This window comes from Typopeltis vanoorti, chromosome 6 (genome assembly GCF_054136105.1).
Source record: "Typopeltis vanoorti isolate ZY-2024b chromosome 6, IOZ_Tvanoo_1.0, whole genome shotgun sequence".
Lineage (NCBI taxonomy): Eukaryota > Metazoa > Arthropoda > Arachnida > Uropygi > Thelyphonidae > Typopeltis > Typopeltis vanoorti.
This window is the reverse complement of record NC_143554.1, coordinates 151,983,603-152,011,346: the sequence shown is the minus strand read 5'-3', so window position 1 is coordinate 152,011,346 and position 27,744 is coordinate 151,983,603.

The following is a 27,744-nucleotide window of genomic DNA, read 5'->3' as shown; positions in this document are numbered from 1 at the left end:
TAGTGAATCTATCCAATTTCTACAAAGATGCCCTTTGAAGAAGGAAGACGTTGAATGCAGTGAAGACTTCTTTCTTCAAAGGGCATCTTTGTTAAACTGCTTCAACTTCTTCTTCCTTCTTCAAAGCATCCCTTCCTGAAATTCCACTGGAACCGGTCTTTTTCAAGACCATGATAAGAAACCCCATCACTCAAATAGAGATTTTCTTCCCTCAGTGTATCTGTAAACGTATAAGAATTTTGAGCGATACTTTTTTTACTAAGCATTTTGAGCGATACTTTTTTTACTGGCACTTTCCGACATCACTCAAAACTTGGAATACAGGAATCAGGCTGAGAAGATTCACACTGTGAAATCTGTTTTTAAAGCTGCGATATCCGATAGCACAACGGAAGAGGGGAGCTCAATCGTTCCGACACAGAAGATCCGGTGCCCATCTTTTTGATAAAAATGAACAATACATGGAAGAGATTTACACCTATGATATATATATATATATATATATATATATATATATATATATATAAGTATCAAAAAACTATTCGATCTGCAAAAACTCTTCATCACCATCACGGAAGCAGTAGTATTCAGTTTCTATCTTCCACACAAAATACTAGACAGCACAACAGTTTTGCTGACTTTCTCCTTGCAGCCTTTAAACAAAAAGTGAGAAGTGGTATCCTAAATGAGCACCATCACCCAGGCAAAACAACACCCTATACCTTTTCTACCAAGACTGGAACTCACTAAATAAATGTGATGCAGACGGCCTGCTCAGCCAGGCCGTCTGCATCAATCCACCCTCCAGCATAGAAGTGACATCATTGATCCCCCTCCCTAAAAATGGAGAAGAAAGAGAATTTCGTCCTTAACAATGTGAATGATGATCATCTGTTAATTTCATGTAAATATGTAAATATTGTCTTATGGCAATTGTTATTCCTGTGTAATTTATATCAACAATCAATGAGCATGTAATCTCTCTGTCTGACTCCGGAGAATAAAAGCCGGTTGATGCTGTACATAAGATATAAATAGCCAATGAAATAAGAAATAAGTTATTTAAAGTAAGGGGATATTAGATCCCACATTGTTTCAAAACCGAATAAGAAACTCAAAGATCGGAATCAAAGAGTTTCATGCGGAATATAGTAACTATAAAAGTATTGGCGACTACTAGCGTCAGCTAAAGCACGTAGTCCAAGTAAGTACTATAAATTTGGGCAACTCGTAGCAAAGGTGGGGAAAGTTCTAATCGCTTTCTTAGTATTTTCCATAATGTAAAACCCATCTCCTAGGAGATGTATGATGTTATACATTATGGTGGAAGGTCACTACACAGACCGGTTTCAATCTTTATTGAGATCTCATCAGTCAGTAGCTAGACCAAAAATAATACTAAAGGTATAGCGAGAAGAACTTATATAATCTGCTATACAAGTTGTCGAAAAGGTGCACCCCTAAAGAAATGCTTAAAGGAAACGTAATATGTAACGAAGAAAAGAATGGAAAATCTGACAATAATAATACTGAAAAATTATATATATAAGAGAAATGGAAAAGAATTGAAGAATTCCTGGTATAGACTGATGAACAGGCTGCATAGGTAAAACTGCTTTCTTCTAGAAAAGTAGGTAACGAGTTAGAAGAAAAGAGAACAGCAAAAACGTGTACAAGATACGTTCGATGAAAAGTTTGGAATAATTATATTATTAGAGTTAAATATATATATCATCATCATCATCATACGTATCAAGGATTTAGGCCTAGTATGGCCTGTTCCGGCCTTAGAAGTCATAGTTGAATCGTTTAAGAGGACGTCCTGGTTTTCTTTTTCCTAATGGCTTGTACTTTAAGGCTTGTTTTGGTAATCTTTCTATTTTCATTCTTTGAACGTGTTCCATCCATCTATGTTTATATTTTTTAATTTTTTCAATTACTGGTTCTTGGTTTAAATTCTTTCATAATATCTTCGTTTCTTTTGTGATCAAATAGGGTATACTTTGCAGTTTTTCTCATAAACTTCATTTCTGCTGTTGTTAATCTTTGTTTGTCTTTTTGTTTTATTGTCCAGATTTCGCTTCCATACATTAAGACTGGTAGGGCTAATGTATTGTATACTTTTAGCCTGGTTTGTTTTTGAACTAGGTTTGGTTTAAATATAGAGTTAATTATTCCTGTTATTTTTAAATATTTCGCAATTTTTATGTTTATATCTTTTTCATTTTCATAAGTGATCATACATCCTAGGTAGTTAAATGAATTCACCTGTTCTAAGATTTTGTTATCTAATATTATTTTAGTTCTTGCTGGATCTTGTCCTTTAAAGCCCATAGTTTTTGATTTTTCCGTTGATATTATCATACCACAATCTTTGGATATCTCATTTAGATTTAAAATAGCTTTCTGTAAGTTATCTTCAGAATTTGTAATTATTATTTGGTCGTCTGCAAAGAAGAGAGTGTTTAAGTTAACTGTAGGTGAAAGTTTAATTCCTTGATGTAAATTTTTACTCCATTTTATTATTATTTCATTTAAGTAGATATTAAAAAGAGTTGCTGAGAGGGGACATCCCTGTCGGACCCCTTGGTTTATCTCTCTTGTATATGATAGCTCATGATTTAATCTTATTTGTATTTGATTATTTTCATATACACTTGTGACAGCTTTTAGGATATTATTTGGTATTTGTCTTTCTTTTAATATGTTAAATAATATGTTTCTTTTAACTTTGTCAAATGCTTTTTCAAAGTCAATAAATGCAATATGTGTTTCTAAAGTATATTCTCTTCTTTTCTCTATTATTAATTTTAGGCAGAAGGCTGGGTCTATACATGATCGTCCTTTTCTAAATCCATTTTGTACCTCTAGAATAAAGTTTTCGGAATATGTCATTAGTTTGTTATTTAAGATTCTGCTGTATATTTTGTAACTTGAATTTAGTATACTGATACCTCTATAGTTTTTAGGGTCATCTCTATTACCTTTCTTAAAGATAGGAATCACAATTGCTTTTTTCCATTCTATTGGGGGGATACCAGTTGAGTAAATTTTATTTAAAAATAAAAAGAATCTTCCTTTGATTCTTGTTTCTGCGTATTTATATAGTTCTGAACCTAGCTTATCTTCTCCAGGTAATTTTCCATTTCTTGTTTCTTTCAGGCTGATTTCTAATTCTTCTTCAGTTATTTCCTTTTCATTTTCGTTACTTGTTTGCCAGTTGTCTTTTTTAGAATATTTGTCTGTCCACAGTTCTGTGTATTAATTTAGAAATTCTTCTAATTTCAATTCAGTGTTTAATTTTATGCTTTCTTTGGTATCTGCATTTAGGTGTTTCAAAATCTTATATACATTGGGTCTTATTTTATATAAACCATGTTCTAAATTAGAAACAAATTTATTCCATGATTCTCTATGTCTTTTTCTGACTTCTCTTTTAGCTATGGCTCTTATTCTTTTATATTCTATTTTATCTTCTAATCTTTTACTGCTTAACCATTTGTGATAGGCTTCTTTTTTCTTTTTGATTATTTCTTTGATTGTATCATCCCAATCTTCAGTTTTTTTCTTTTATTGAATTTTTTGGTCTTTCCTAAGCTTTCATTTGCTGCTGCATTTAATATCGTTTTTATATTAAGCCATTCTATTTCTATTTCTTCATTTTGTTTTATTTTATCTAGATACTGGTTAATTCTTTGTTCATATAGCCATTGTACATTTGTGTCATTCAATAGTCTAGTTTTAGAAACAAATGTTTCAATTTTTCTTTCTGTTCTTGTTACTTGTAGCCATTTAGGTGGTAATCTTAATTTTATTTTAACAAGGAAGTGGTTACTGCTTATTTCATATCCTCTGTGAACTCTAACATCTAGTGTAAATTTTGATGTCTTTTCATTTAATATGAAGTAATCTAATATTGATTTCCATCCTCTTGCTGCCCAAGTATATTTATGTATGGCTTTATGTTTATAGAAGGAATTCATTATTTTTAGGTTATTATAAACTACAAAATCAATCAATTTTTTACCATTTCTGTTTAGAGTGTGTTCTCCATGTATTCCTATATTATTATTAATTTTTCGTGTTTCCAGTTCTTGCATTTAAATCTCCTGCTAAAATTATGTAATCATTTTAATTTATTTTATTATATATGTTTTGCAGCTGATTATAAAAATCAATATTATCCTGTTCTCTTCCTTCTTCTGGGGCATATAAACCAATTATTGTTAAATAGCCTCTATCTATTTTTATTCTAGCTTCTATTATTCTTTCATTCCATAATTTATAATGTTTTAACTGTTTTGAAAGGGAGTTATGAATCAAATCATGACTCCTGCTTGTGCTCTTTGGTCTCTGTCGACTCCACTGTATATCACATTAAAAGTTTCAGTTCTCATAGTTCCTTTTAATTTATTTTTTGTTTCAGTGATTACTGCTATTTTAAAATTTCTTTCATTTAATAACTGGTCTAATTCTATTTCTTTATATGCAATTCCTCTTACATTCCAGTTTGCTATGTGTATTATAGTTTGTCGTTTCCATTTTCGTTTTCCCTTTTCCATTCCAGGGTCGTTTCCCATAGATTCAATCCGATTATCTTTTTCTGTCGGCTTACATGTATGGTTATGTTCTCCATGTCAGGTGACTAGCTTGACGATGGAATAGTTCAGTGGTAGGGCTGTTACCTTAAGGCTTCTGAACTCGCCTTCTTCCGAATTTAAACCCATAGGAGGAATAGGGTATATTGAAGGGGAAAGGGTAGATTATAGAAGAAATATAGTAAGGTTTATAGAGAGGACATAGTTGTAAGGCCAGAAATGAAAAGACCCCATGGCCCTCGAGTACTCTAATAGCACAAGGGTCATAAAGTAAGAAGAGGTGGCTGATAAGGCCTTATAGGAAAGATTAAAGTACATGGGTCTTCCTTAAAGTAGGAGAAGGAGAGAATAGATCCAGCTAGGGATCCATGGGAGTGCCGCTTCCCTTACAATCAAGATGATTGCCCCTTATGGCCCTGTTGGTCCACGAGTCCTATATATATATATATATATATATATTTTATTTTATTTATTTTTTTTTTTTTTTTTTTCAGTGGTCCAAATATACTGGGAAAAAAAAAAAATATATATATATATATATAAAACACAGACAAAAGTAACTTAGTTATTACAGAAGGAAACAAAGCAACTGAAAGATACTGGAGAGAGAGAAAGATAGCGAGAGAGAGAGAGAGAGAGAGAGAAACTATTCAAAGGCTATTTTATCAACTCTATCAAGGAAATAAACAATCAGGATAATTATTTAAAAGACAGAAAATGTAACAAAATTACTCTTCCTAATAATATTATGTGAGAAGAGTTATTAAAGTGAAATATTAAAAGAAATTAAAGACAAAAAAATCAAGAAAAGATAAAATCCCTACAGATATACTGAAAAACATGAAGGAAATAAATTTATCCATTGATTTCTGACATTACTAAAGAAAATATATAATTCTCGAAAACACTGAGAGAAACCATGCAAGCCATACACACAATTTTTAAAAACATAAATAAATAGAAGCGAAAACCTTTTATTCCTAATTTACTATACACTGGTTATAAAACATATGCCAACTTGAACAGATGCAGCTCTCATTTATTTAAAAATGTATAAATCAGCAATAAAATGCTATTGTTGATGTAAGATCATTCATAGATTCTACAGTCATCCTCAAAAGACTTATTGTGAAAAGAAGACAATTCAACTTCGAAAAAAAAATAATAAAAAAATAAGCGCATCTACCATTCATTGATTACATTTTCACAAGATAGATATGAACACGTTGATATCTCAAAAACCAGTTGGTTATAAATATATCAAAGACACTCGCAGTTTGTTTTGCGAAAACGATAATATGAATGGTAAATGAGAACAGGTCCAACACATTGAAAGTGGATTACCAACATGACCAACTGTGTGCCTTCTACAAAAGCTGAATGAAAATGGAATTTTATAATAAAACGATAAAATATCTCTCTCTCATTCAGAAGAGAAAATGCAAAAGAGAAAATATTGAAACGAACGAAGAAAAAAGTAATATTAGAGAATAAAATAATTGAATAATTAATAATTTTAATTAATTTGGATATAAATTAAGTTACAATGAAGATTGCCACATTTCTAACATAAGTAAAAATTTCTTCAAATTAAACGAATAATAAATTAAATATTAAAAAAACAGAGATAGTTCAAAAACTGACTAGAAATAATGGAAGATTAAGAATGATAACATTTTCTCAAAGCCAAAATTATTACATGATAGCAAAGTATAGCTAATAAAAGAATTAGATAAGAGGAGAATCACTGAAGCAAAAATGAAATACATGTGGAGAACAATAAATTGTAAAATAAATAAATAAAAGAAATGCGAAGACGTGATAAAAGACAACACCAAAAGCAATAGTAATGGTAAAAATATAAAAATAAAAAATGAAGAAATAAATGAAAAGTACATCTAGAAGGAATGATATATTCCGTCTGGATAATTCTATATTCCAAAGACTGAAAGAAACAGAAGCAGACCGAAGAAACGCTGTGATGAGACCAAAACAGTCCCTGACTTAGATTCGGGATATTTCGTATACAGTATATTGGTGAATGTAAATGAAAATCTCTATGGTGTTAAATAGATCATAGAATGTTGCATAATGCTCACATAGTGAATAAAAATAATTACCACTTTTGCAGAATATAAAAAACAACTATTTTGTTAAAGAGGAAAAAATAAATAACTTGCTTGAAAACTTGTAACATTTTCGGAGCAGTATTCGTAAAGCGTTAGACACTTCCACTCATTTCTATTGGCAGGACTTCTGCATTCAGCAGAAATTTCTTTGCAATGCAAAGTGGTAGTTTTACATCGTGATGGGTTTTTCTTGCAATACATCTTTGTATTTATTCTGAAAAAAAATTCAGTAATGTATCTAAACAAACTGATAAATAAAATTAAATTAAAACTATTAACTTGCTTTATCTAACAATATATTATATCAAAGGAATTCATTTAAAATATAATAAACCTGAGGATGGGCAAAATCTACCAATCTTGCCCGCCATTAGAGTACGGATTACCGAATTAGAACTTGGGCCCTGATAGGGCTGTTTTCAAACTATGTTGAATAAAGAATGGTGGACCAGGTCGAACCAAGAAAAAGAGTCGCATTGTTCCAACTGAACGTCCTGTTTCAATTGTATACAATTACAAAAAATTTCCTATTTAGGTTCCGGATTGGAAAATGGACTGAGAATTAATTCCCCGAAGATTGCTGCTTGTGAACAAACGTGAATTTTTCAGAAGCCTTCTCCATGAGAACTGGTCAGCCAGGAATATAAAAGAATTAGACTGAAATGCAAATTGAAATTATTGAAGTTGTCTTGGTGGTGCATTACCAAATGCTCATGTGAAACAATGATCAGAATTGTTCTATATTACAGTGAATTACTTAAATGGTTTATCTTTATAGATATCGTTTATATTAATCCGAAAATATAGCATGTCACGCTCTCTACAAGTCGATCTGTCAACATAAACCTAAGCAAGTAGGGTGTGAAAATAATATTCCAACTTTACTTTTTTTGTTCGCGAACGGCCGACATTAATCACAATATAGAAGAGATAACCTAAAAGAAAGAGCGTATTCGTACTATTGTTTCTTTTTCTTCCTCTCTCATTGTCTCTCTTTCTTTCTCTCTAGTGAAATGACTGTCCAATGCAATGTATGCGAAGGTTATATATATATATATATATATATATAACCAAAGTTTATATATACAGGGTGTTCGGGATAAATTTGACAGTTTCGTAAGGAAAAAGAAAATCTTCTTTGTATCTATTAAATTTAATGAATTGACAAAAAAACATTACAGGCAGAGTTAATTACAATACTATCAACAAGATTTACTCAAAATAACCACCATTAGCATCGATCACAGCTTCAATTCTGCTTCGGAACCTCGAACAAGCTGATGCTACAGTCTCTCTGGGAAGGGCCGCAAAAACTGTTTTAATTTTATCCATTAACTGGGCTTTTGTATTACTGGAAGTGCGATTGGTGTCTTTTTCAACTGCGCCCCATACAAAATAATCCATGGGGTTTAGGTCTGGGGAGTTTGGAGGCCAAACATTTGGACTGGTGAAGTCGTAGAAATTTTCAGACAACCATTTTTGACTTTTCCCAGAGGTGTGGCAAGGGGCCGAATCCTGCTGCCATACATACGGCCTACCATTGGCTACCCTTGTTATCCAGGGCTTGACTACAGTTAGCAACTCCACGAACAAAGCCCGAATTCCAATGCCAGGGTTCTTCAACACCTGTTCCTGCAGATTTGCGAGGAATTCTGCTGTACGAACGCAATCAGATCGTCTGCTAGGGATCTTTCTTCTTGCTACATCCTCGTAGTCACCATTGCAAGTCTCTAGTTCATGCCTGATTGTTTTTACTGTATTCAGGGAGCATTGGGCAGCAGTCGTAATATCCTTATTTTGATGGCGGGCACGAATCATCATGATACAAGTTATTCTCTTCCATGATTCAGGTGGGTTCCAGCTATCCATCCTTTCTGACATCTTGTATATGAATGAAGAAGGGTCCAAACTTTTAAATGAAGAGAAGTGTGTGTTAATACATGTAACTTACGGAAAAATATAATTAATTATAAATATATCAAATTTATCCCGAACACCCTGTATATAAACTTTGGGAACATTAGAGTTCTCGTGTTCAGCATTTTTAGTCTAATTTCCTCAATATTTTATCAGGTGAGCAAAATAGACAGAAAGGATTCTCTCCTTCTAATAATATCTCTCCTTCTAATAGTAATAATATCAATATATATATATATATTGATATTATTACACCTGTTACGATGTCGGCGAATAAATGCAAAAGTAGTTATCATTTTATCTGTGCAGATCTAAGTGAAAACCAATGTAATGCAATCTCAAAAGAAAAAAAAAAATTGGAAATGCACTCCATGCACTTTTGGCAAAATCCAGTGTCCTACACCATGTTCTAATTCTTTCTACTCCAATGCAAACCAACTTTTACTAGCAAAATTACCATAAGTAAGTAAAGCAGCATGCATTCAATAAGAGATAATCTGTATGGTACGTTTAATGGACGTTAAAAAAGACTTAAGTGACTTGCAAAGTTCGGAAGAATATATGTTAAATAAGAGAGAAGGAGAGAATCCTTTCTGTCTATTTTGCTCACCTGATAAAATATTGAGGAAATTAGACTAAAAACGCTGAACACGAGAACTCAGATGTGGAGATGATTGAGAACATTAAAGTTTTCTGAAACAGTGGATGACCCGAATTAACAGGAAAAGAAAAATACAGACAATAGATAAATTTCAAAAGTAAAGGAAACGGTTAAAAATGGTATATACAACTAAAGTTATATAAATTGAAAAGGAAGTTGAGAACACGCATCGTGTTCCTACTAAGAGTCAGCAGAGAAACAAATTAATGCCTATAAGTAAGAACTTAGATGAAAGTGATTAGATATAAATTAATAACTGTATGACTGGCTAGAAATCAGAAATATCTGCTGTTTATTGCAAAGAAATGCAAGGAAGAATTACACTCCAAGTACGTCTGAGCCAAAGAGGGCAAGCGACTCATCGAAAATATGGAGGATCTGGTCCACCTAAAACGTCTAGAAATTCATAGAAGTTATCAAAGTATGAAAATCAGATCTAAACAATAATCAGAAATATGAATTATGACTTATGACTAACAGGACGTAGTAGAATGTAAGCACCTCATATTCTCAGACTGTAAATGCTCCAAAATATTGTTTTTGAATATAATAAATATTCGAAATAAAAAGAACTAGAAGATTTATTTCTATTTATTTAATCTCTGTCTGTTTTGGCATTTATAAAAAATATTAGAAACTTGGATGGAAATATAATTCAATAAAATTTAGCACTGCACATGGATTGCCGAATTTTGTAACACATTTTGTACTTTCGTAGATGACCACAAACTAATATTAGCGTTATTTCTAACTACACCAAGTTTTCAACAATGTATCCTATGAAAATGTAAAACTAGAAAAGTGGAAGGCATTAGATTACGAAGTACTACTAAAGAAAATTAAACCTGCTTTCGGCGATCGGTTTTCTTTATGACAACAAATTCTTACGAAATTGAATTATTTCACATTTGATAAGTAAGCGTTATTATCAATTCCATTCCACAGGCACGCCAGTATTCCACTAGTTTACTAGTTTACGTGACATGCATTACGTTAATAAACAAGTAAAGTTCAGCAAAATTTTAGGATATATTTTGACTTACGGATTAGCATTGCAAATGGTTACAGCCGGATATTCCATCTCATCCACAAATTTTCCTCTTCTGTCTTCGTATGATGGATATTTTTTATATATTGAGATGAATTCACTTATTTGATACGCAAATCCACACACGCATATGCACATAACACATATTTTGAATATCTTCCGTATTATATTCTCGGTAGACACCAAATTTGCCACTCCAGTTATTAGCGAAGTCTTCAGTAGATCAACAGCGTATCCCATTGAGACGTTAGTTCAATGCGTTGCAGCATCTGAGAAATTAAAGTTATAATATAAAAGAACGTATTTATTGTAGAGAATGCATTTAGTAATGATCTCCCGGCATGAATGAAACACTACGTGAGGGGTGTTCATGGAATTAAGTTCAACTGACTTAAAGACAAATCATCGCACCTTTTATTTAAAACTTTTGTTGTAACGGGAATATTTTCTTTAGTGCTATTCGTTGGAAATCTACTGAAATGTGGCATAAACATGAAATACTTTTATATGGATTTTTAACTTTAAGCAAAAAATTATATACAATACTAGTTTGCACTCGATTCAATAATATTTGTAAAAGATCCAATTGGAAAAGGTTTACGCGATGAAGTAATAACTTTTAAATGGAATAAATAAGTATTAATAATAAAGAAATATATATTATAGACAATGAATCAGAATAGGTAACCTCATGAATGATAATAACAGAAAAATAATCTGACAAATTTGTGTCATCGATGTCTTAAAAATAAGAAACAACAACAAAAAAAAAAACCTCAGAATAGAAGCGGAATAAAAGACAAAACAAAAACTAAAAGATATAAAGCAGGACACCAATGACGATGCTTTACCCTCCTGGATTTCAATTCATTCTACCACTTATTCATCAGTTAACACAAGAATTGGAAAACACGTATCAAAACTTAATATCAGGCCATAGCGATTATATGTTAGTATATATTTCAGTTCGCTAAAATACCGCGACATCCTGAGTTTTGAAAGTATTCTTTTCAACAATAATACATACATACATGCTTACATCTTCATGGCCCACCTTTCCTAATTCGGTTGTGAGGGCAAAAGATGCAAGAGGAACTTCCAATGGTCATGATCCTCTGCCACCAAGCTCAGGTGTTCTGGTGGGATTCCCAAACGTGTCCACCCAAGGTTTTGGATATAATTTATCCAGCGAGTCCTTGGCCTCCCTCAGCGGACCCTCTCTTGTGGCATTTTGAACAGGTGTCCGTACCAACATAACTGTGATCTCTCAACACGGAGAAGCAGCGGTTGAGTATTGAGGGTTTCCCGAATTGCAGAGCTTCTGACTTTGCCGAGTCTTGTCAGCCCCGCAACCCCTCGAAGGAACCTCATTTCAGCCGCTTGGATTCGTGTCCGCATTCTTTCGGTCATTACCCAACTCTCATGACCATAAGTGAGCATTGGGACATAGACTGCATTGAAGACAGCAAGCTTTGCCTTCTGGCTTAAATCCCGCTTCAATACTACCGAACGGCCAAGCTCCCGCAATATTGAGCTTGCTAAGCCAATTCGAGTATCTAGCTCTACATCCCATTTTCCATCATTCGTGAATATGGAACCAAGGTATTTTAACTTTTCCACCTGCCTCATTGGGACTCTACTTACATGTAGTACACTGGGATGGTTGTCTTGAGACCACAAATGTTTCTATTTTGGCCACACTGATCTTCATTCTGCCATCTGCACAAACAGCTACAAACCTTTCCATGGTTTGTTGTTCTGCTTAGTTCTTCCACAGATGACGCTGGAGGTCATCTCTGGAAGAACTAAGCAGAACTAGGTCATCTGCAAAAAGCAGACGTCCAATGCTACATCTTCCAATTTTGACACACTGACTGCCTTGGCTGTGCCTATCAATCCAGTCCATAAATATTATGAAAAGGAGGGATGACAGAACACACACTTGGCGGAGGCCAACAGAGACTGTGAAAGGTTCAGACTTTGTGCTGTTTATCCTGACACAAAACTCTGGGCATTCAACAGGGACTTCATGGCAGCTAATATTTGTTGGCCATCCACTCCATACTCCTGTAGTACTTGCCAAAGCTTATCCCAAGGAAACCGGCCATATGCCTTCTCCAAGTCCACAAAACATGTGTAGACATTTTTGGCATATTCCCAAGATTTCTCAGACTTGCCTTAAAGTGAAGATTTGGTCACTTATGCTTCTACCAGGACGAAAGCCACATTGTTCTTCCTGGAACTTTGACTCAACTATGCTCCTGCACCGTCTTTCCAAGCACCTAGCATACACTTTCTCAGGAAGGCTGAGCAGAGAGAGAGATGCCACGATAGTTACTGCAATCCTTCTGGTCTTCTTTCTTGAAGACTGTTATTATTATGCCTGTCTGCCATTGCTTTGGTGCTCGCCCAGATATCCAAGCAGCCTAACACACTCGAGTCAGCCAGAGAACACCGTCTCGATTTAAGGTTTTTAGGATTTCGGGCCGAATTTCATCATAGCCAGCAGCCTTGCCTGATTTTAGCGATTTTATTGCTAAATTGACCTCCTCTGCTGTGAGACTAGTCATTTCCCCGATCTGCGCCTCTTGGATGTCCACAACTGCTGGGCCACCCGGGTTAAGAAGACTCTCAAAGTATTCCCTCCATTTGTGAAGGATATCCTTCTCGGTTGTTAAAAGTGCATCATCAGAGGCCTTATTTGTCCTTGCTGTGCAGGACTTCCTTCCTCGAAGGAGACGGATGGTCTGCCAGTATACTTTGTTTGCATTTGCATAGGATAAGTCTAATCTTTCTCCAAAGGATTTCCAAGCCTTCTCCTTTGCTATCTTTACTGCCTTAGCAGCAACTTTTCGTGCCTCAGCATACCGCAAACGCATCTCAGGTAACCTGACCCTAAGCCATGTTATGTAGGACTCCTTTTATGCCCGGACAGTTTTTTTGAGTTCTTGGTTCCACCAAGCTGTCCTTTTCTCACTGCCCGTTGCCACGCCGAGCCGCTTTCTACCACAGCATGAGAGTGCAGAGGCAGTGACAGCTGTTCTGAACAGCTTCCACTCCTCCTCATCATCTGCAGTATGCTTGGGAATCTTTTTGAACTTGGAGGAAATGTCATCTGCAAAATTCTTCCTCATAGCCTCATTTTCCAATGCCTCCCATTTCACGCGGTATAGCTGCTTAGGCCTACCAGCGTGGATGGTAGCATCTGGTTTCTGAAGCTGTAAAGTGCACACTACAAGGTGCTGGTTAGTTGAGAGTTCTGCACCTCTTCTCACCCGAACGTCCAACACTGAGGAAAATAGGTCTCCTGAGACTATAAAGAAGTCAACCAGAGACCTTTGTTCTAGTGTATCCCTATACCAGGTATACTTATGGACCTCTCGGTGCTGGAAGAAGGTATGGACAAGCTGTTAGTACAGCATAAATCCATTAATTTCAACCCATTCGCTTTAAGGTCAGGGGCACCGTTCCTCCCAACGACACCCCTCCATCTCTGGTCATCTGTTCTAATATGTGCAAAGTCACCCATTAGCAGGACTGATTCCATGTCTGCCACCCTGTCAAAAGCAGCATCTACTTCCTCTAGGAAGGCAGAGTATTCTGACTCCAGATTAGGTGCATAGGGTTGCACCACAGCCAAGTCATGATTTTTCTATTATTATTAATTATTTTTTATTATTATAATAAAATATAAGTTTTTATAATAATAATAATAATAATAATAATAATTAATGACACTAGTAATAATTTTAATTTTGATCAAAAGAAATAAGAGAAAGCAGTATCGGCTAGCGAACACTATAAATACCTTGGGACATTAGAAGCTGGTGATATTCTCCATTCAAAAGTTAAGCAACAGGCGGCTGCAGATTAAACCAAATAGTTAGAAATATTCTGAAAACCAAACAAAAAGAATTAAACACAGTTAGAGCAATGCATTCTTGGGCCATACCAGTGATCCGATAAACAGAGGCTTAATACATTGGACATAAGAAGACCTGTACAAACTGGACCTTAAAACTAGAAAATTAATGACTATGCATGATTCATTACATCCACGAAGTGATGTTTATCGTTTCTACCTACCAGGAAGAATAGATATACAGGGTTTGCTGCATGTGAGACAGATTGTATAAGATGGAGAACTTAGTTTAAAAAATTACATCGACAATAGCTCTGAGCAAATTATTCAGCAATTTACACAAGCGGGACTTCTAAAAGCAACAGGATAACCGACATCTGCGCTGGAAAAATAAACCCTTGCATTTCCAATTTCTTCTAGATACTGAGCAAAACAATTGACGTAAACGTGTCAATGGCTACAATATGGACACATTAAAAAAGGAATAGAAGAATTTATTCTAGCAAATCAAGAAGAGGCATTACCAACTCATGCAATAAATGTCAAAATTTTGAACATCAATAATAACAGAAAATGCCGATGATGCGATCGGAAAGATGAGACTGTAGGACATCTAATCATTGCCTGCAGCAAAATAGCTCAAACTGATCATAAATACCGCCATGATCAAGTGGCCAAAATAATTTAATTGGCATGCATGCAAAACAATATGGCTTTCCTACTTCTGATGACCGGTGGCAGCATAAAATAGAGACAGTACTGGAAAACGAAGCAGCAAAAATTCTCTTGGACTTTAGAATGCAAACTAATCTGCATTTGGAACACAATAGACCTCCCTGGCATCACATTTATCGAACATCGAGAGGTTTGGATTATTATTATAGCTGTACCCAGTGATAACAAAATTAACAAAAAAAAAACTGGAAAAAATGATTAAATATTGAGATCTGGCAATCGAAGTTTGCCAGATCTCAAGATCTCTGTGGCTTAAACACACCAAAGTCATCCCAATAGTTATAGGTGCACTTGGTGCAATTTCAAAGAAGCTATCCAACTATATACAGCAATTAAACATCATCGAAGGATCCCATATGACCTGCAAAAGCAGTATGACTTGGAACAGTCCATATTTTACGATGCTACATGACAGACTATTCTTAGAATCTTGGACAGAATCTGAATTGTTCTGTATCAACAGTAAAATTTTTATTTATATGATATCTTGTTTTAACGGTGTATGTATCAAATATGTGAATAATAATAATTTATTTTTTTTTTTTTTTTTATTGTTCTTTCAAATATTTACATATACAACGATCATCCATTCAGTATATTATTTTACAAGGTTCAGCACTTTGTGCTACATATAATGAGATTTAAATAGTAATGATGATAACAGTTTATTTTTATTTTTATTTATTTTTTTATATAACAATCATAATAATAATTTACAATTATATTGTTCAGAGTTACATAAGTTGTATAATATTACATGTTGTGGTTTATTATTATTTTTTTTTTCAAGTTTGAAAAGGTGTGATTATACAACAGTATTTACATATATGCAATCTAAATATTATGTTTCCTTATTCTCACAAAAACGTACGGTGTAAACTCATGATTTACTTTTAAAATATTTTTTTTTTACATTGCATACATTTGTTACAGTTATTATGTACATTACATACATTTGTTACAGTTATTATATACATTACATACATTTGTTACAATTGTCATATACATTACATACATTTGTTTACATGAGATATTTACATTACGTACATTAGTTTATATATAATACATACATTACATACATTGGTTTTCATGTGATACATACATTACATACATTGGTTTTCATGTGATACGTACATTACATGCATTTGGTTCCATATGATACATCTCGGATGAGAACTAATTTCTTTGTTTTCATCCTCGAAGCATATATGTAAGCTTATCTGAGGATAACACTAGTTGGTTATTATGTATTGTTTTTTTTTTTTTTTGCTGTGTTGGGAAGCTACGAAATCATTCAGATTTCGTAGCTGATTCAGAGATGATTCAGAAATTCTTGCGCGCGCACTCACACACACACACACACACACACACACACACACACACACACACACACACACACACACACACACACACACACACACACACACACACACACACACACACACACACACACACACACACACACACACACACACACACACACACACACACACACACACACACAAACTTGGAATGTATTGATGCATCACTGAACTGGAAGCTTGAACGAATATATTGTTTCATTAAGTTTGTATGGTATTTTGGGTGCGTGTTTCTTGTTCGTAGTATGTCCTTAGAGCTCTTTCCAGGCTATTGTAGTTTGTAAGGTTTCGGTATTCAAAAGTTAATTTGTTTATCATGTCTGGGATGTAGAAGTTTCACGTGGCCTTTCCGTAGTGATTATTGTATTTATATGTGATATAATTATTAATCTGAGGTCTTACGGTATGTATTTCTAACTGTCCTGTGGTTGCCATCGAAATAATGTTTTAGCAAGGCTGCATAGTGACATAAATGTTTTGCTGTCAGTATTTTGTGTTCTGACATTGCAATGTTTATAAGGTCGTGGTTTTCTCTTTGTTCTCAAAAGATCAGTTTTGTCATTTTGAACTGTAGCGACATTAATCTGTTTAATCTGTAGGGTGCACAGAAAGCATACGTTGTTATGGCGTATCTCAGTATATTTTGGCATAGTGCTTTGTATATTAGTGTTTTTAGGCGTATGGGAACAAGGTTTTTTAATCTGTAGAGTTTGCCACTTATTGTTCGGAGTTTGTTGTGTAGGTAATAATAATAATAATAATATATATATATATTTTTTTTTTTACCATTAATAATAATCATAGTAATCGTGTTTATTATTAATGACTCACAAGTTAAACAATATATTACTTATGTTGCAGTTTACATAAATAATAATTTTTTTAAATTTAAATTGTAAATTAAATATATAATTTTAAACTTAAATATATAACTGAAGTATTACTATCACATTTTCTGTTTACTACTAGAATTCATTACAGAATGTTAAGTGAATAATGTTAGATAAATACTACTACTGGGATGTAACTCAACTGCACCCTCGAAGCTTTGTAATTAGCTTATCTGAGGGTGATACTGGTTATATATACATATATTTGTTATTGATTTGTTTGTTGTGTTAGAAGTAGGCAGAACTTTGGGAGGCCAAATGAATGATTTGAAAGGTCGGATCAAAGTGAAATTGCCGATATATCGTGTGTTATTGCATCTGTCTTGATGGTTCACGTTCTTTTTTTATTTTGGGCTTCTTTTTGAACTATTTAGGAGGCTTTTTTCTTCACAGTGGCAGCCTTTCTATGTCTTCTGTGCTTTTAATTTGTGTCGGCTTTGAAGTTTGTGACTTCCTTATGAATATTTTGGCATCTCTGGTCCACAAAAATTGGTAATTTTTCCATTTTTGCTTTTCTTGTTTGGTACAACAGATTCTGGTTGAATGGTGTTAAATATTCGGATAGGAAGATTGGTGTATTGTCTTGCTGTGCGTTCAAGTCCATGGCAACTGGTTTTTTCTGCCTGCTGGCTTTTATGAGATTGTCTCTTGTGGACTTGCTCTTAAGACGAATTAGGACTGGTGCAGGTTGTGGGAAGCCTTGGTTTTTGCTCTTCCTAGGAATCCGATTTACGGTCTGAATGTCGTTAAGCTCTAGGGGGATATCAATTACATGGCCTAATTTTAAAACCACGTCCCTGAGGTTTTCTGTAGGTGCAGTTTCAGGAAGACCGTTTATGACAAGATCTTTTTTATGTTGTTGCTGGTTTAAACGTTCGTATTGTAGTTTTAGAGAATGAAGTTCTTGACGGAGTTCGGATGGCTCTTTCATCAAATTGTGTTGCCGGTCTTTTAGTGCGTTAATGCTCATTTTAATATCTTTTACCGTTTGCAACACTTCTATAACTGATAAATTATTATGTTTTACCAAATCTTCATATTCGCTAGATTTTTTTGTTATTTGGTCGTTCTGTTTCTTAAAGAGTTCTTGCACAAGATCTACTAAGCTGGATTTTATAGTCACTAGACCGTTTTCTATTAGTATACTTAAAGAGTTTAAATTATAGGACTCACCTGCGTTTTTTTGTCTGTTCAGTTCGTCATCTGATTTTTCCTCCGGTATAATCGGCTGCATCGTAGGTGGCTGTCTTACGTGCGTTTCTTTGTTCCTCATGCAGATTACACACTTCCATTCCTCACGTGTTACATCGGGTTCATATTTATGTTGCCCGGTTGTTTCTGAAAAGCCGGCACATTTTAAGTGTAGAATCCTACTGCATTTCGTACAAGTTATATTATTTCCGTTGGACGATAACTCCTCCAGGCATTTGATACACTTCATGACTCGCCTTTCTTCCCTTAGGCAGTGAAGCCTGATTATAAAGATTTCGACGTCCTTTGTTCTTCGCTGGTTTTTGACCATGGTCCTCTCTGTTCCCTTTTCAACACTTCAAAATTTGGTTTCTTCTTAGCCGATCTCGTTGAATTTTATATCACTGTCTTCGGCGTGATAAGTAGGGTTACTTGGGAGCACTTTCAACTTAAAACAGGAGTTGGAACCACTTTAAAACTATAAAAAACTGGAGCAGCGATATCACCGTGCGACCGTTTGTATGCTAATAATAATAATAATAATAATAATAATAATAATAATAATAATAATAATAATAATGTAATGCCTGTATATTCTATTAGAAAAAAAACTGCACTTTGTGAAGTTAATATAAACTGATTATCTACAAATACCAGCGTATTTTTCTAAATTTAATAATAATTAAATATAATATAAACAATGGCAAAATTCCAGCAAATTAAATATATAAACATATATCTTTGTAGTTAGTTTCCTTTTAAAGGTCACTCGCATGTGTTCTTTTCTATCATCGTGATAATCCTTGAAGCTGACCTTCATCCTACTCATCACTCACAACATCCGATTTTACAAGAAAAGAATCTTCAGATCCTCAGCTTGAGAATTAGTGTTCCGTAAAGTTTTGTGCATCGTTGTTACTCTCACAAAACTTTCAAGAATATCACTAAACGATTAACAGCTTTTTAATTCGATTTCATTGAGAAGTGTTTATAGGAATAATTTATTACTTACATATTTAAGTTCAACAATCTCCTTAAATTTTTGTAAACCTTCTATTAAAGTACTGGAATGCAGATCAGATCCGTTCTGTCTAATTAAGTTTTTTCATGAGAATCAGTTTAGTTAGGAATTATCTCAGAAAGACGTTTGAGAGGTGAATGGATTTTAGGTTATGCACTGCTTGGAAAGAAGTCAATGGACACCACATTGAAAGGTGTAGAATCCCCTCGCCTTTCACTGCGATGGCTGCCGCAACCCTACGGGACGCAACATACACATGCGAAAGATGGCAATTAGTGGGGATTTTTGACTTCAAATAGGCTTCCTTCTCGTATGGAATGAGTTCCTGAACTGCTGGGGTAGGACATCTCTTGAGCTAACCCGATGCTTCAGTTCATCCAACAGATGTTCAATTGGATTGAGATGAGGACTCTATGGAGGCCAACCTAATGCGGTGATTTTCATGTCACCAACCACGCAGTTACAGCAGGAGCCTCTCAACTCGGTCGATTGTCTTGCTGAAAGAGACAGTGGTCAGCCTTATAAACGCCCCAAAGTAGGAGGCATTACATTGTCGAGAATGTTTACATACCTCTCGGAGTTAAATGGTACCATAAACAGAGGTCCAAGGCCAAACCAGAAAAAACAGGACCATACCATCAGACCGATACCTCCGAATTTCACAGTTAGGATTATGCATTCTGGTAAGAGGCGTTCACAAGGCATCTGCTCACCCACATGAGTTCATCTGCGCGTTAGAGGATGTAACGTAATTCCCCGCTTCACAACACAGCTTTCTTATATAACACGTCCGATTGTACTTTTTTTTGCACTACTGAAGAAGATGCTGCACGTTGGTTCGAGTAATATAAGGTTATCATATTGCAGTACTGCTATGTAAATCCATGCTATGAATCTCTGTTCTGAATATATTTGTGTAGATTCGAGTTCCAGTAGAAGGAGGGAACTCAGCATTCAACGTATCATCCGAAAGAGGACGTTTACATATTATCCTTCGTATCACCGTTTGGTCACTTTCGGCAAGTGTAGTGGGTCATCCACTGCTGGTAGCACTTTAAAATGAATTTCCTGCCCTTCCATCTCAATGTTATGTCACTGACTGGTGACTGGGGATGGTCCAATTTGTCAACAATTTGTCGAACAGATAGGCCAGCAAGAAAACTTCCTATAAAAACCCTTCATTCAAATTCAGTCGGCTACCTTCTCGCAGCCATTTCACCGGAGCACAGTTGCTTTGACTTCTTAGCATCATATTCCTCCAATTAATACCAGCTAAAAACAAGTGACTCGTTATATGGCGCGATACACATGTTGATTGTTATCAAAATCATTGACAACTCATTATCGCTGCAGATTAATCGCAACAAAGCAGCTATATCCAATAAACAAATACATTTTATAATATTATGTATATATAGTTTAAAAGGAAATTATTTTGCATAATCTAAATGCAATTTGAAGTACTTACACTTCCGTCATATAAGTATTTTATTTTATACACGTTTTATTTGTTTGTTTGTTTCTTTTCCTACGTATATGGGATATATTATTTAAAATTAGTTAGCAAGAAGAAAACAGTAATTGTAAGAGTAGGGGGAAAATATTACTGCTGTAAGATTAACTTTTTACTTTTGTAAAAACACAAGATACAAATGTAGAGTCATGTAGAATGCTGGTTAGTTCAGGAGAATCTAATTTGGTAGGAACTTTTTGTTCCGGAATTTAATGCGTAAATTCAGGAAGGGAGGATACTAGTGACAAAGTGGATGAAAACAGTTGGTTGTGATACATGAATCCAACGGATAGGTGCATTGTAAACTTCAGCATCCCTTGCTTTATGTTAGGTTGGAAATTACATCTGATTGTCAAGTCATTAGCATTAAAATCTGAGGGTTGATACTCGATAAAGGAGAAACTAGATTATAAAAATGCCTCTCGATTATTTCCCTGAGGCTGTAGCATGTTTAGGTGGTGATATAAATTTAGATATGATTGGGGAAATGACAAAATTATAAGGTGTGTAGGTCAGTGGGAAAAAACATAATAACATTATGAAATAGTTTAAAATACTACAGGAGAATTTAATATACAGCATATACATATATTCACTGCTAAGTTCAGAGTTACAAAATTAAATTTACTAATATAATGCCGAGAGATGCAGATAGAACCATGGTCTGCAATCTTGTTTGTTAGACCTTATACGTAATTATAGATTTATTCGTCACTTTAAATTAATACTTTTGTAAACATAAAAACGATTTGGTGAAATTACTCATCATCATCATCATCATCAAATTCCTGCCATGTACCATCAAAGGGTGTACAGGATATGATAATACTACATGAAAAATATACGTCATTACTAACTTCCTATCTACAATTTTCTTCCAAATCAGTCTGCTACTTGTCAAGACTCCAACATTATCAGATCTTACATTTCTATCATCTAAGGCACTTTGTGCCGTATCAATCCGCCTATATCTTGGTCTTCGTCTGGGTCGTTTTCCTGCCAACCTGGCAGAGAACACTTGTTTTGCTAATTTTTCCTCGCCCATTCTGTTTAAGTGACCATACCACCTGAGATTAGCTCTGCTAACGCATTCCTGGATGCTGACAATATCAAGTTCTTTCCTAATATCCTCGTTTTTAATATGATATTGCCATTGATGCCATATGTTCACACCTCTAATCTTTCTCATGACTCTCATATCTGTGGTCTCTAGTCTTTGGTCAAGTGTTTTACTTCTGACCCAGCTCTGAGATCCATAAGTTAAAACTAGTTTGAACACTGTCTTGCATACAGCAAATTTAGTGTTCCGACTCATTTCTCTATTATTCCATATGAATTTATTCACTTCACTTCCTACCATACCATCTTTGTTGATTCTGTTGTCTATTTTTATATTTAATTTACCATCTTCACTAAAAACCGTTCCTAAGTAGCTGAAATGTTTTGCTTTTTCCACAGGTTCTTCATTCACAAGAAAGTTGACATTTTCAATGATTTTGCCTATTTTCATTGTCTTTGTCTTTTTATTGTTGACCTTCATACCATATCTATTACAACAGTTATTCAATTTAGTCAGTGAATCTTGAAGACTAGTAGCGGGTTTATTTAGAAGTATAACATCTTCCGCATAAAGCAAAGAGCTCACATTAACATCTCCAATTTGATATCATGTTTAATACCACTTTACTTCATAAAGCGATCCATGTAGATAATGAATAACAGAGGGTATAATGTACACACCAGAGTTAATTTCACATTTAATTATTTAATGTGTTAACATTAAACCATAATCCTGTACCTCCTTCAGTTGTAATTGCTGACTTAAAACTCAAATAAAGACTAAGAATTGATTGATATAATGACACCATTGACACCATACACCATATTCAATACGCTACATTGACTGTAGCGTATTGAACAGCTTTTCTCTTGGCACCTTGTCATATGCCTTTTCCAAATCGACGAAACTTAAATAGGGATCTTTATTATATTCCCATGATTTCTCCACTATTTGTCGTAAAGTGAATATCTAATCCTGTCAGCCTCTATTTGACCTGAATCCAGCTTGTTCCTTACCAAGCTTTTCTTCCACAATTCTTCTCAACATTTTCTCAAGTATTCTTGCACATATCTTATCAGGAACACTTAGTAGGGAAATACCTCTGTAACTGTCACATTCTGTTTTATTTCCCTTTTTATATATGGGTACTATGAGAGCTCTGCTCAAATCATCGGGAATTCGTCCTCCCTCTCTCCAGGCATTCTGAACTATGTAGTGCAGCCACTGAAAGACATTTATACCACCATTCTTCAGTATTTCTGGTTGAATATCATCTACTCCTGCTGTCGTTCCGCATTTTATGCCTCTGATGGCTTTTTCTACTTCAATTATGGATATGTATTCCTGACTTCATGCCTGGTCAGTGGTTTTTACCACTGTGCTCTCATCACTGCTTGTTTCATTTAGGAGTTTTTCAAAGTAATTACTTCATACTTCAAGGATATCATTTTCTCCCGTTTTCATGTCACTTTTATCATCTGTAATTCCTTTCACCGCACTCTTTCCTCCATTTCTGAGCTTCTACAACAACCTCTAGAATATTTTGTCACGTTGAGATTTATTTCCTATGTTCTTGCCAAAGTCCTCCCATGATTTTTGTTTAGCTAGTTTTACACAGTGTTTAGCTTTTTTACATTTGTCTCTGTATTCTATAAGAACAAAACCTTGACTTATTTGCCAGGAACGTTTGATATGCTTTCTTCTTCTTTTCCTTGACTGACTCTTTAAAAATTAGAACTCAATGTTGGACACAGGAAGTTCTAATTTGTCTATCCATGCAGACAACTTCACCACATGCCTCTCTAGCTGAATCAATCAGAGTTTTCTTTAAGGCTCCCTACTGAATCTCCAAGGTTTGATTCCTGTTCTCAAACTCTTTCATTTTTTCTTCAATAATGTTTGTGTACTTTAGTCTACAGGTCACATCTGAGAACTGCTCAACTTTGTGTGTGGGGGGGGGGGGGGATTTTTCAGCTCGGTCGATATCAGACCTATCAAACATCAGCCTACATCCAACACAGCAATGAAACAAATAACAAAAACTAACCGCTGTCATCCTCATATAAGCTTACCAAAAAGCTTTGAGAATACAAGCTGAGAAAGTACATCTGAACCGAGATAGGAAAACATATATACAGTATATATATATATATATCGTTTAAGTGCTGCAGTTAAATATAGCACTTAAATACATTAAATCTTAAACTGTAAATATATGTAACTCTTTGTTATGTACAAATGCTGTAAAATGCAATGTTATTCAACTACAACTAACTGTTATTAACACATTATGCAGAAAAAAAGGAAAAATTGTTCATCTCTGTGTTGTATTTAGTTACTTCTTAAATATTAAACTGGAATCTTATATTGGCTTTATTAGTTGACCAGAGATTTTGTAAAATATATACAACAATTGTCTACAAGTTTCACCAACAGTTCTGTCTGTCTTCTTCAGGACATGTGTAACTGTACATGGAAGTAACGTTTGCTATTAAGAAAGAAGAATGGTGTAACACACTTTAATAAATTAACTGATGTGTAACATCATAAGCATGGAGCTAGCTGTCTCAGTGATTTTTTACTGAACGCGTTATGTAGTTTTTAGCGAAACGAAATTCTGGTAAACTGAGCGAACTTATTAGACTTTTCCAGTTGTCTTTCAGAATCATTCCATGATTTCTGTTTAGATTTTCTCCAGAAATTCATTTCTGGAGTTGAGTGTCTACATCGAAAATCCTCTTCTATATAGGGCATGGAGATTTTATCCTAATCCATGGTGTGGTTAGACGTCGAGAAGTGATGGGGTAATCTGAAGTGTCTGTTCTGTTGTAGTTCACGTCTCCCACATGTTAATTTTTTCTAATTTCCAGGCTTCTCGATGTTTTCCCAATGTAATTTAATCCACAGGAACATGGAATGTTGTATACAGCGGCCTATTTGAAGAAGGCATTAATATCCTTTGGTGGTCTTAATATATGGCATATTGTCTTGATAGGTCTGAGAGCAACTTTGCCGTCGAAAGACTTAAGGAGTTTGGCAATTTTTGTTGGCACTTAGCCTACATAAGGGATGATGATCGACGATGTATATTGCGAGACAGAAGCTTGCTGTTGTGAAGGGTTTCTATGAAGAATCCTTTTGATTTTATTTCTTGGGTAACTGCTGTTTACTATGGTCTGAGATATGAGAGTGACTTCATCAAAGAGATTTTTTCATCTCTGAGATAATGTTGGTCACTCTCTTCTTAATCATATTTATTATGCTGAGTTTCTGTGCAATATGGTGAATCGATTTGAAGTGCAGGTAACGTCCAGTGTGAAGGTTTTCGATAGATTGGGAGCTGGATTTCTCAAGCCTCTTGTTTTTTGATTAGTGTATCTAGAAAAGGTAATTGGCTATTCTTTTCAAGCTCTAACATGAACTGTATTTTTTGATGGAAGGAATTTATGTTTGTAAGAAATTCAAATAAGGTTGTTTCTGTGCCTCTCCAAATTATGAAAAGATCATCTACATATCTCCACCAAACCAACGGCTTTGGTTTTAATTTGGAAAGGATGTCAGCTTCTAGTTTTTCCATGAACAGATCAGCGCAGGGAAGTAATAAGGGACTGTCCATGGCTAAGCCAACAAGTTGTTTATAAAATGTGTCATTCACTTTGAAATAATTCGATTTGAGGAAATGACGAATACGCTGAACTGTGTCATGTGGATAGAGATTGTCTAGGATCTTGATAACTTCTTTAACAGGTACGTTGATAAATAACGAAACCACGTCTAAGCTTGCAAGGATGTCTGTTTTTAAGATGGAGATCCTTATAATTTTTCGTGAAACGCTTAGAATTTTTTTTCTAAGCGTTTTTTCTAAGTTCTTTGATTCTATGAAGGAATCATATTTTTTTATATTTTCTTTAAATAGACGGGCTAGATGTTTAGCTAATAATAGATATATAGGAAAATTTCTTCAGTAGAAGATCGGCGGGAGCGGAACTCCGTCCGATCATTGACGTTAGAAGAAGTGACCAAATACAACACAGATATGAACAGAGATGATACACAACGTTCCATGCTTATGATGTTTCGCATCGTTTTAATTTATTTGAGTGTGTTACTCCATTCTTCTTGTTTACTAGCAAACGTTAGGTCCATGCACCGTTACACATGTCCTGAAGAGCCACACAGAACTGCAGGTGAAACTATCAGACACTTCTTGTATATATTTTACAAAATCTCTGGTCATCTAATAAAGCCAATATAAATTCCAGTTTGATATTTAAGAAATGACCAAATACAACACAGAGATGAACAGACTCGATGTCTACACTATTCATAAGGCACATAACTTTGAGAAAAATCAAATATAATAAAGCTAGAATATTAAACCATGTAACCTTCTTCAAAAGATGTAAACAGTTCAACATCATACACAAGATTTTAACTATTAAAGAACAATTACAATCAAAGAGAGGGAAACCTATTTACTTTAAGGCATCTTTGTCTTTACTCCGTGAAAGAATTCAACACGTTAGATTAGCAAGATAGACCTAAGATGCTTAGAACTTTTTGAAGACATCTATAACAGTATAGATAGAAACCCATGGAGTATTCTTGACCGCATGGTACAAAACTGTTTTGACAACGTTTTTTTAACCAGTAAAAAATCTCACATTCAAACATTTTTAGAAGAAAGGTTCCAATACTTATTATTTATTATAACAATATTATAGTTATCTTGTTTTTATTCTTACTCATCTCCAGATTGGCTGTGGGTGAAAATTCCCCCTTTCTATGGATGTTTGCGATTGTGATTCCGTGAAGGATGAACTTTATCGTCAGGAGCAAGACCATCGCCTCGCTCAATAGAGGCCTGTAGTTGCTTGAAAAAGTTCCATATTTGGTTTCTAGAGCAGTTAACAGAATATTTAAGGATTTAGTTAAAATACAAATATATATATATATACATAAAAAGAAATACAAATAAAATCACCTTAGTTTCCAAAGTTAGTGCACTACTTTGGAAACTATCTAGAACATTTCTTAAATCCTGGATTTGAGGAAACTATAATATGATGCCCAATGAAAAGCTACACAAAAGAGACAAAACAGGAAACAAAACACCAGAATTATGTCGTATTTTTGGAATATTTCGCAAATTAAATGCACAGCTATAGTTGGAAGCAAACGGTTATAATTAGAGGATATATGAAGAAGAGTGGATTGATGTAAAATCAGGTGAAAGACAATGATGCACGTAATGTCCACCGTCAATTAAACAACATCATGTTATTCGTGATCTACATTGATCATAATGTGAAGGAATTCGACATTAATACCGATGCAATATCGAACATATAAAACGCACATCTTTAGTTTTGGCATATGACGTTGCGTACTTAAATAAACATAATACAGTTATTTCGTACTCGTTAAGAAAATTGGATAACTGCTTCAATAATATTGGGATGAAAATTAACGCTAAAAGGAAACAACTTCGTTATTCACGTAATAACCAAGCCAGGTTTTTAAGTGAATTACATCGACCACATGCACAAAATCTAACCTGAAGAACAAGTAATATATTTTTCTATTTAGACGCAATTGTTGCTAATTTTTTTAAAGCTAAATTTTGGAACAGATTATAGAATAAACAAAACTGATATCGTTTAATCAACGGAATAAATTTTAATGTTCTATTATAAGAGAGAAGTTGAGTAGGGTACTAAACTAACATAAAAGAGACTGCTCTCAATCTAACATTTAT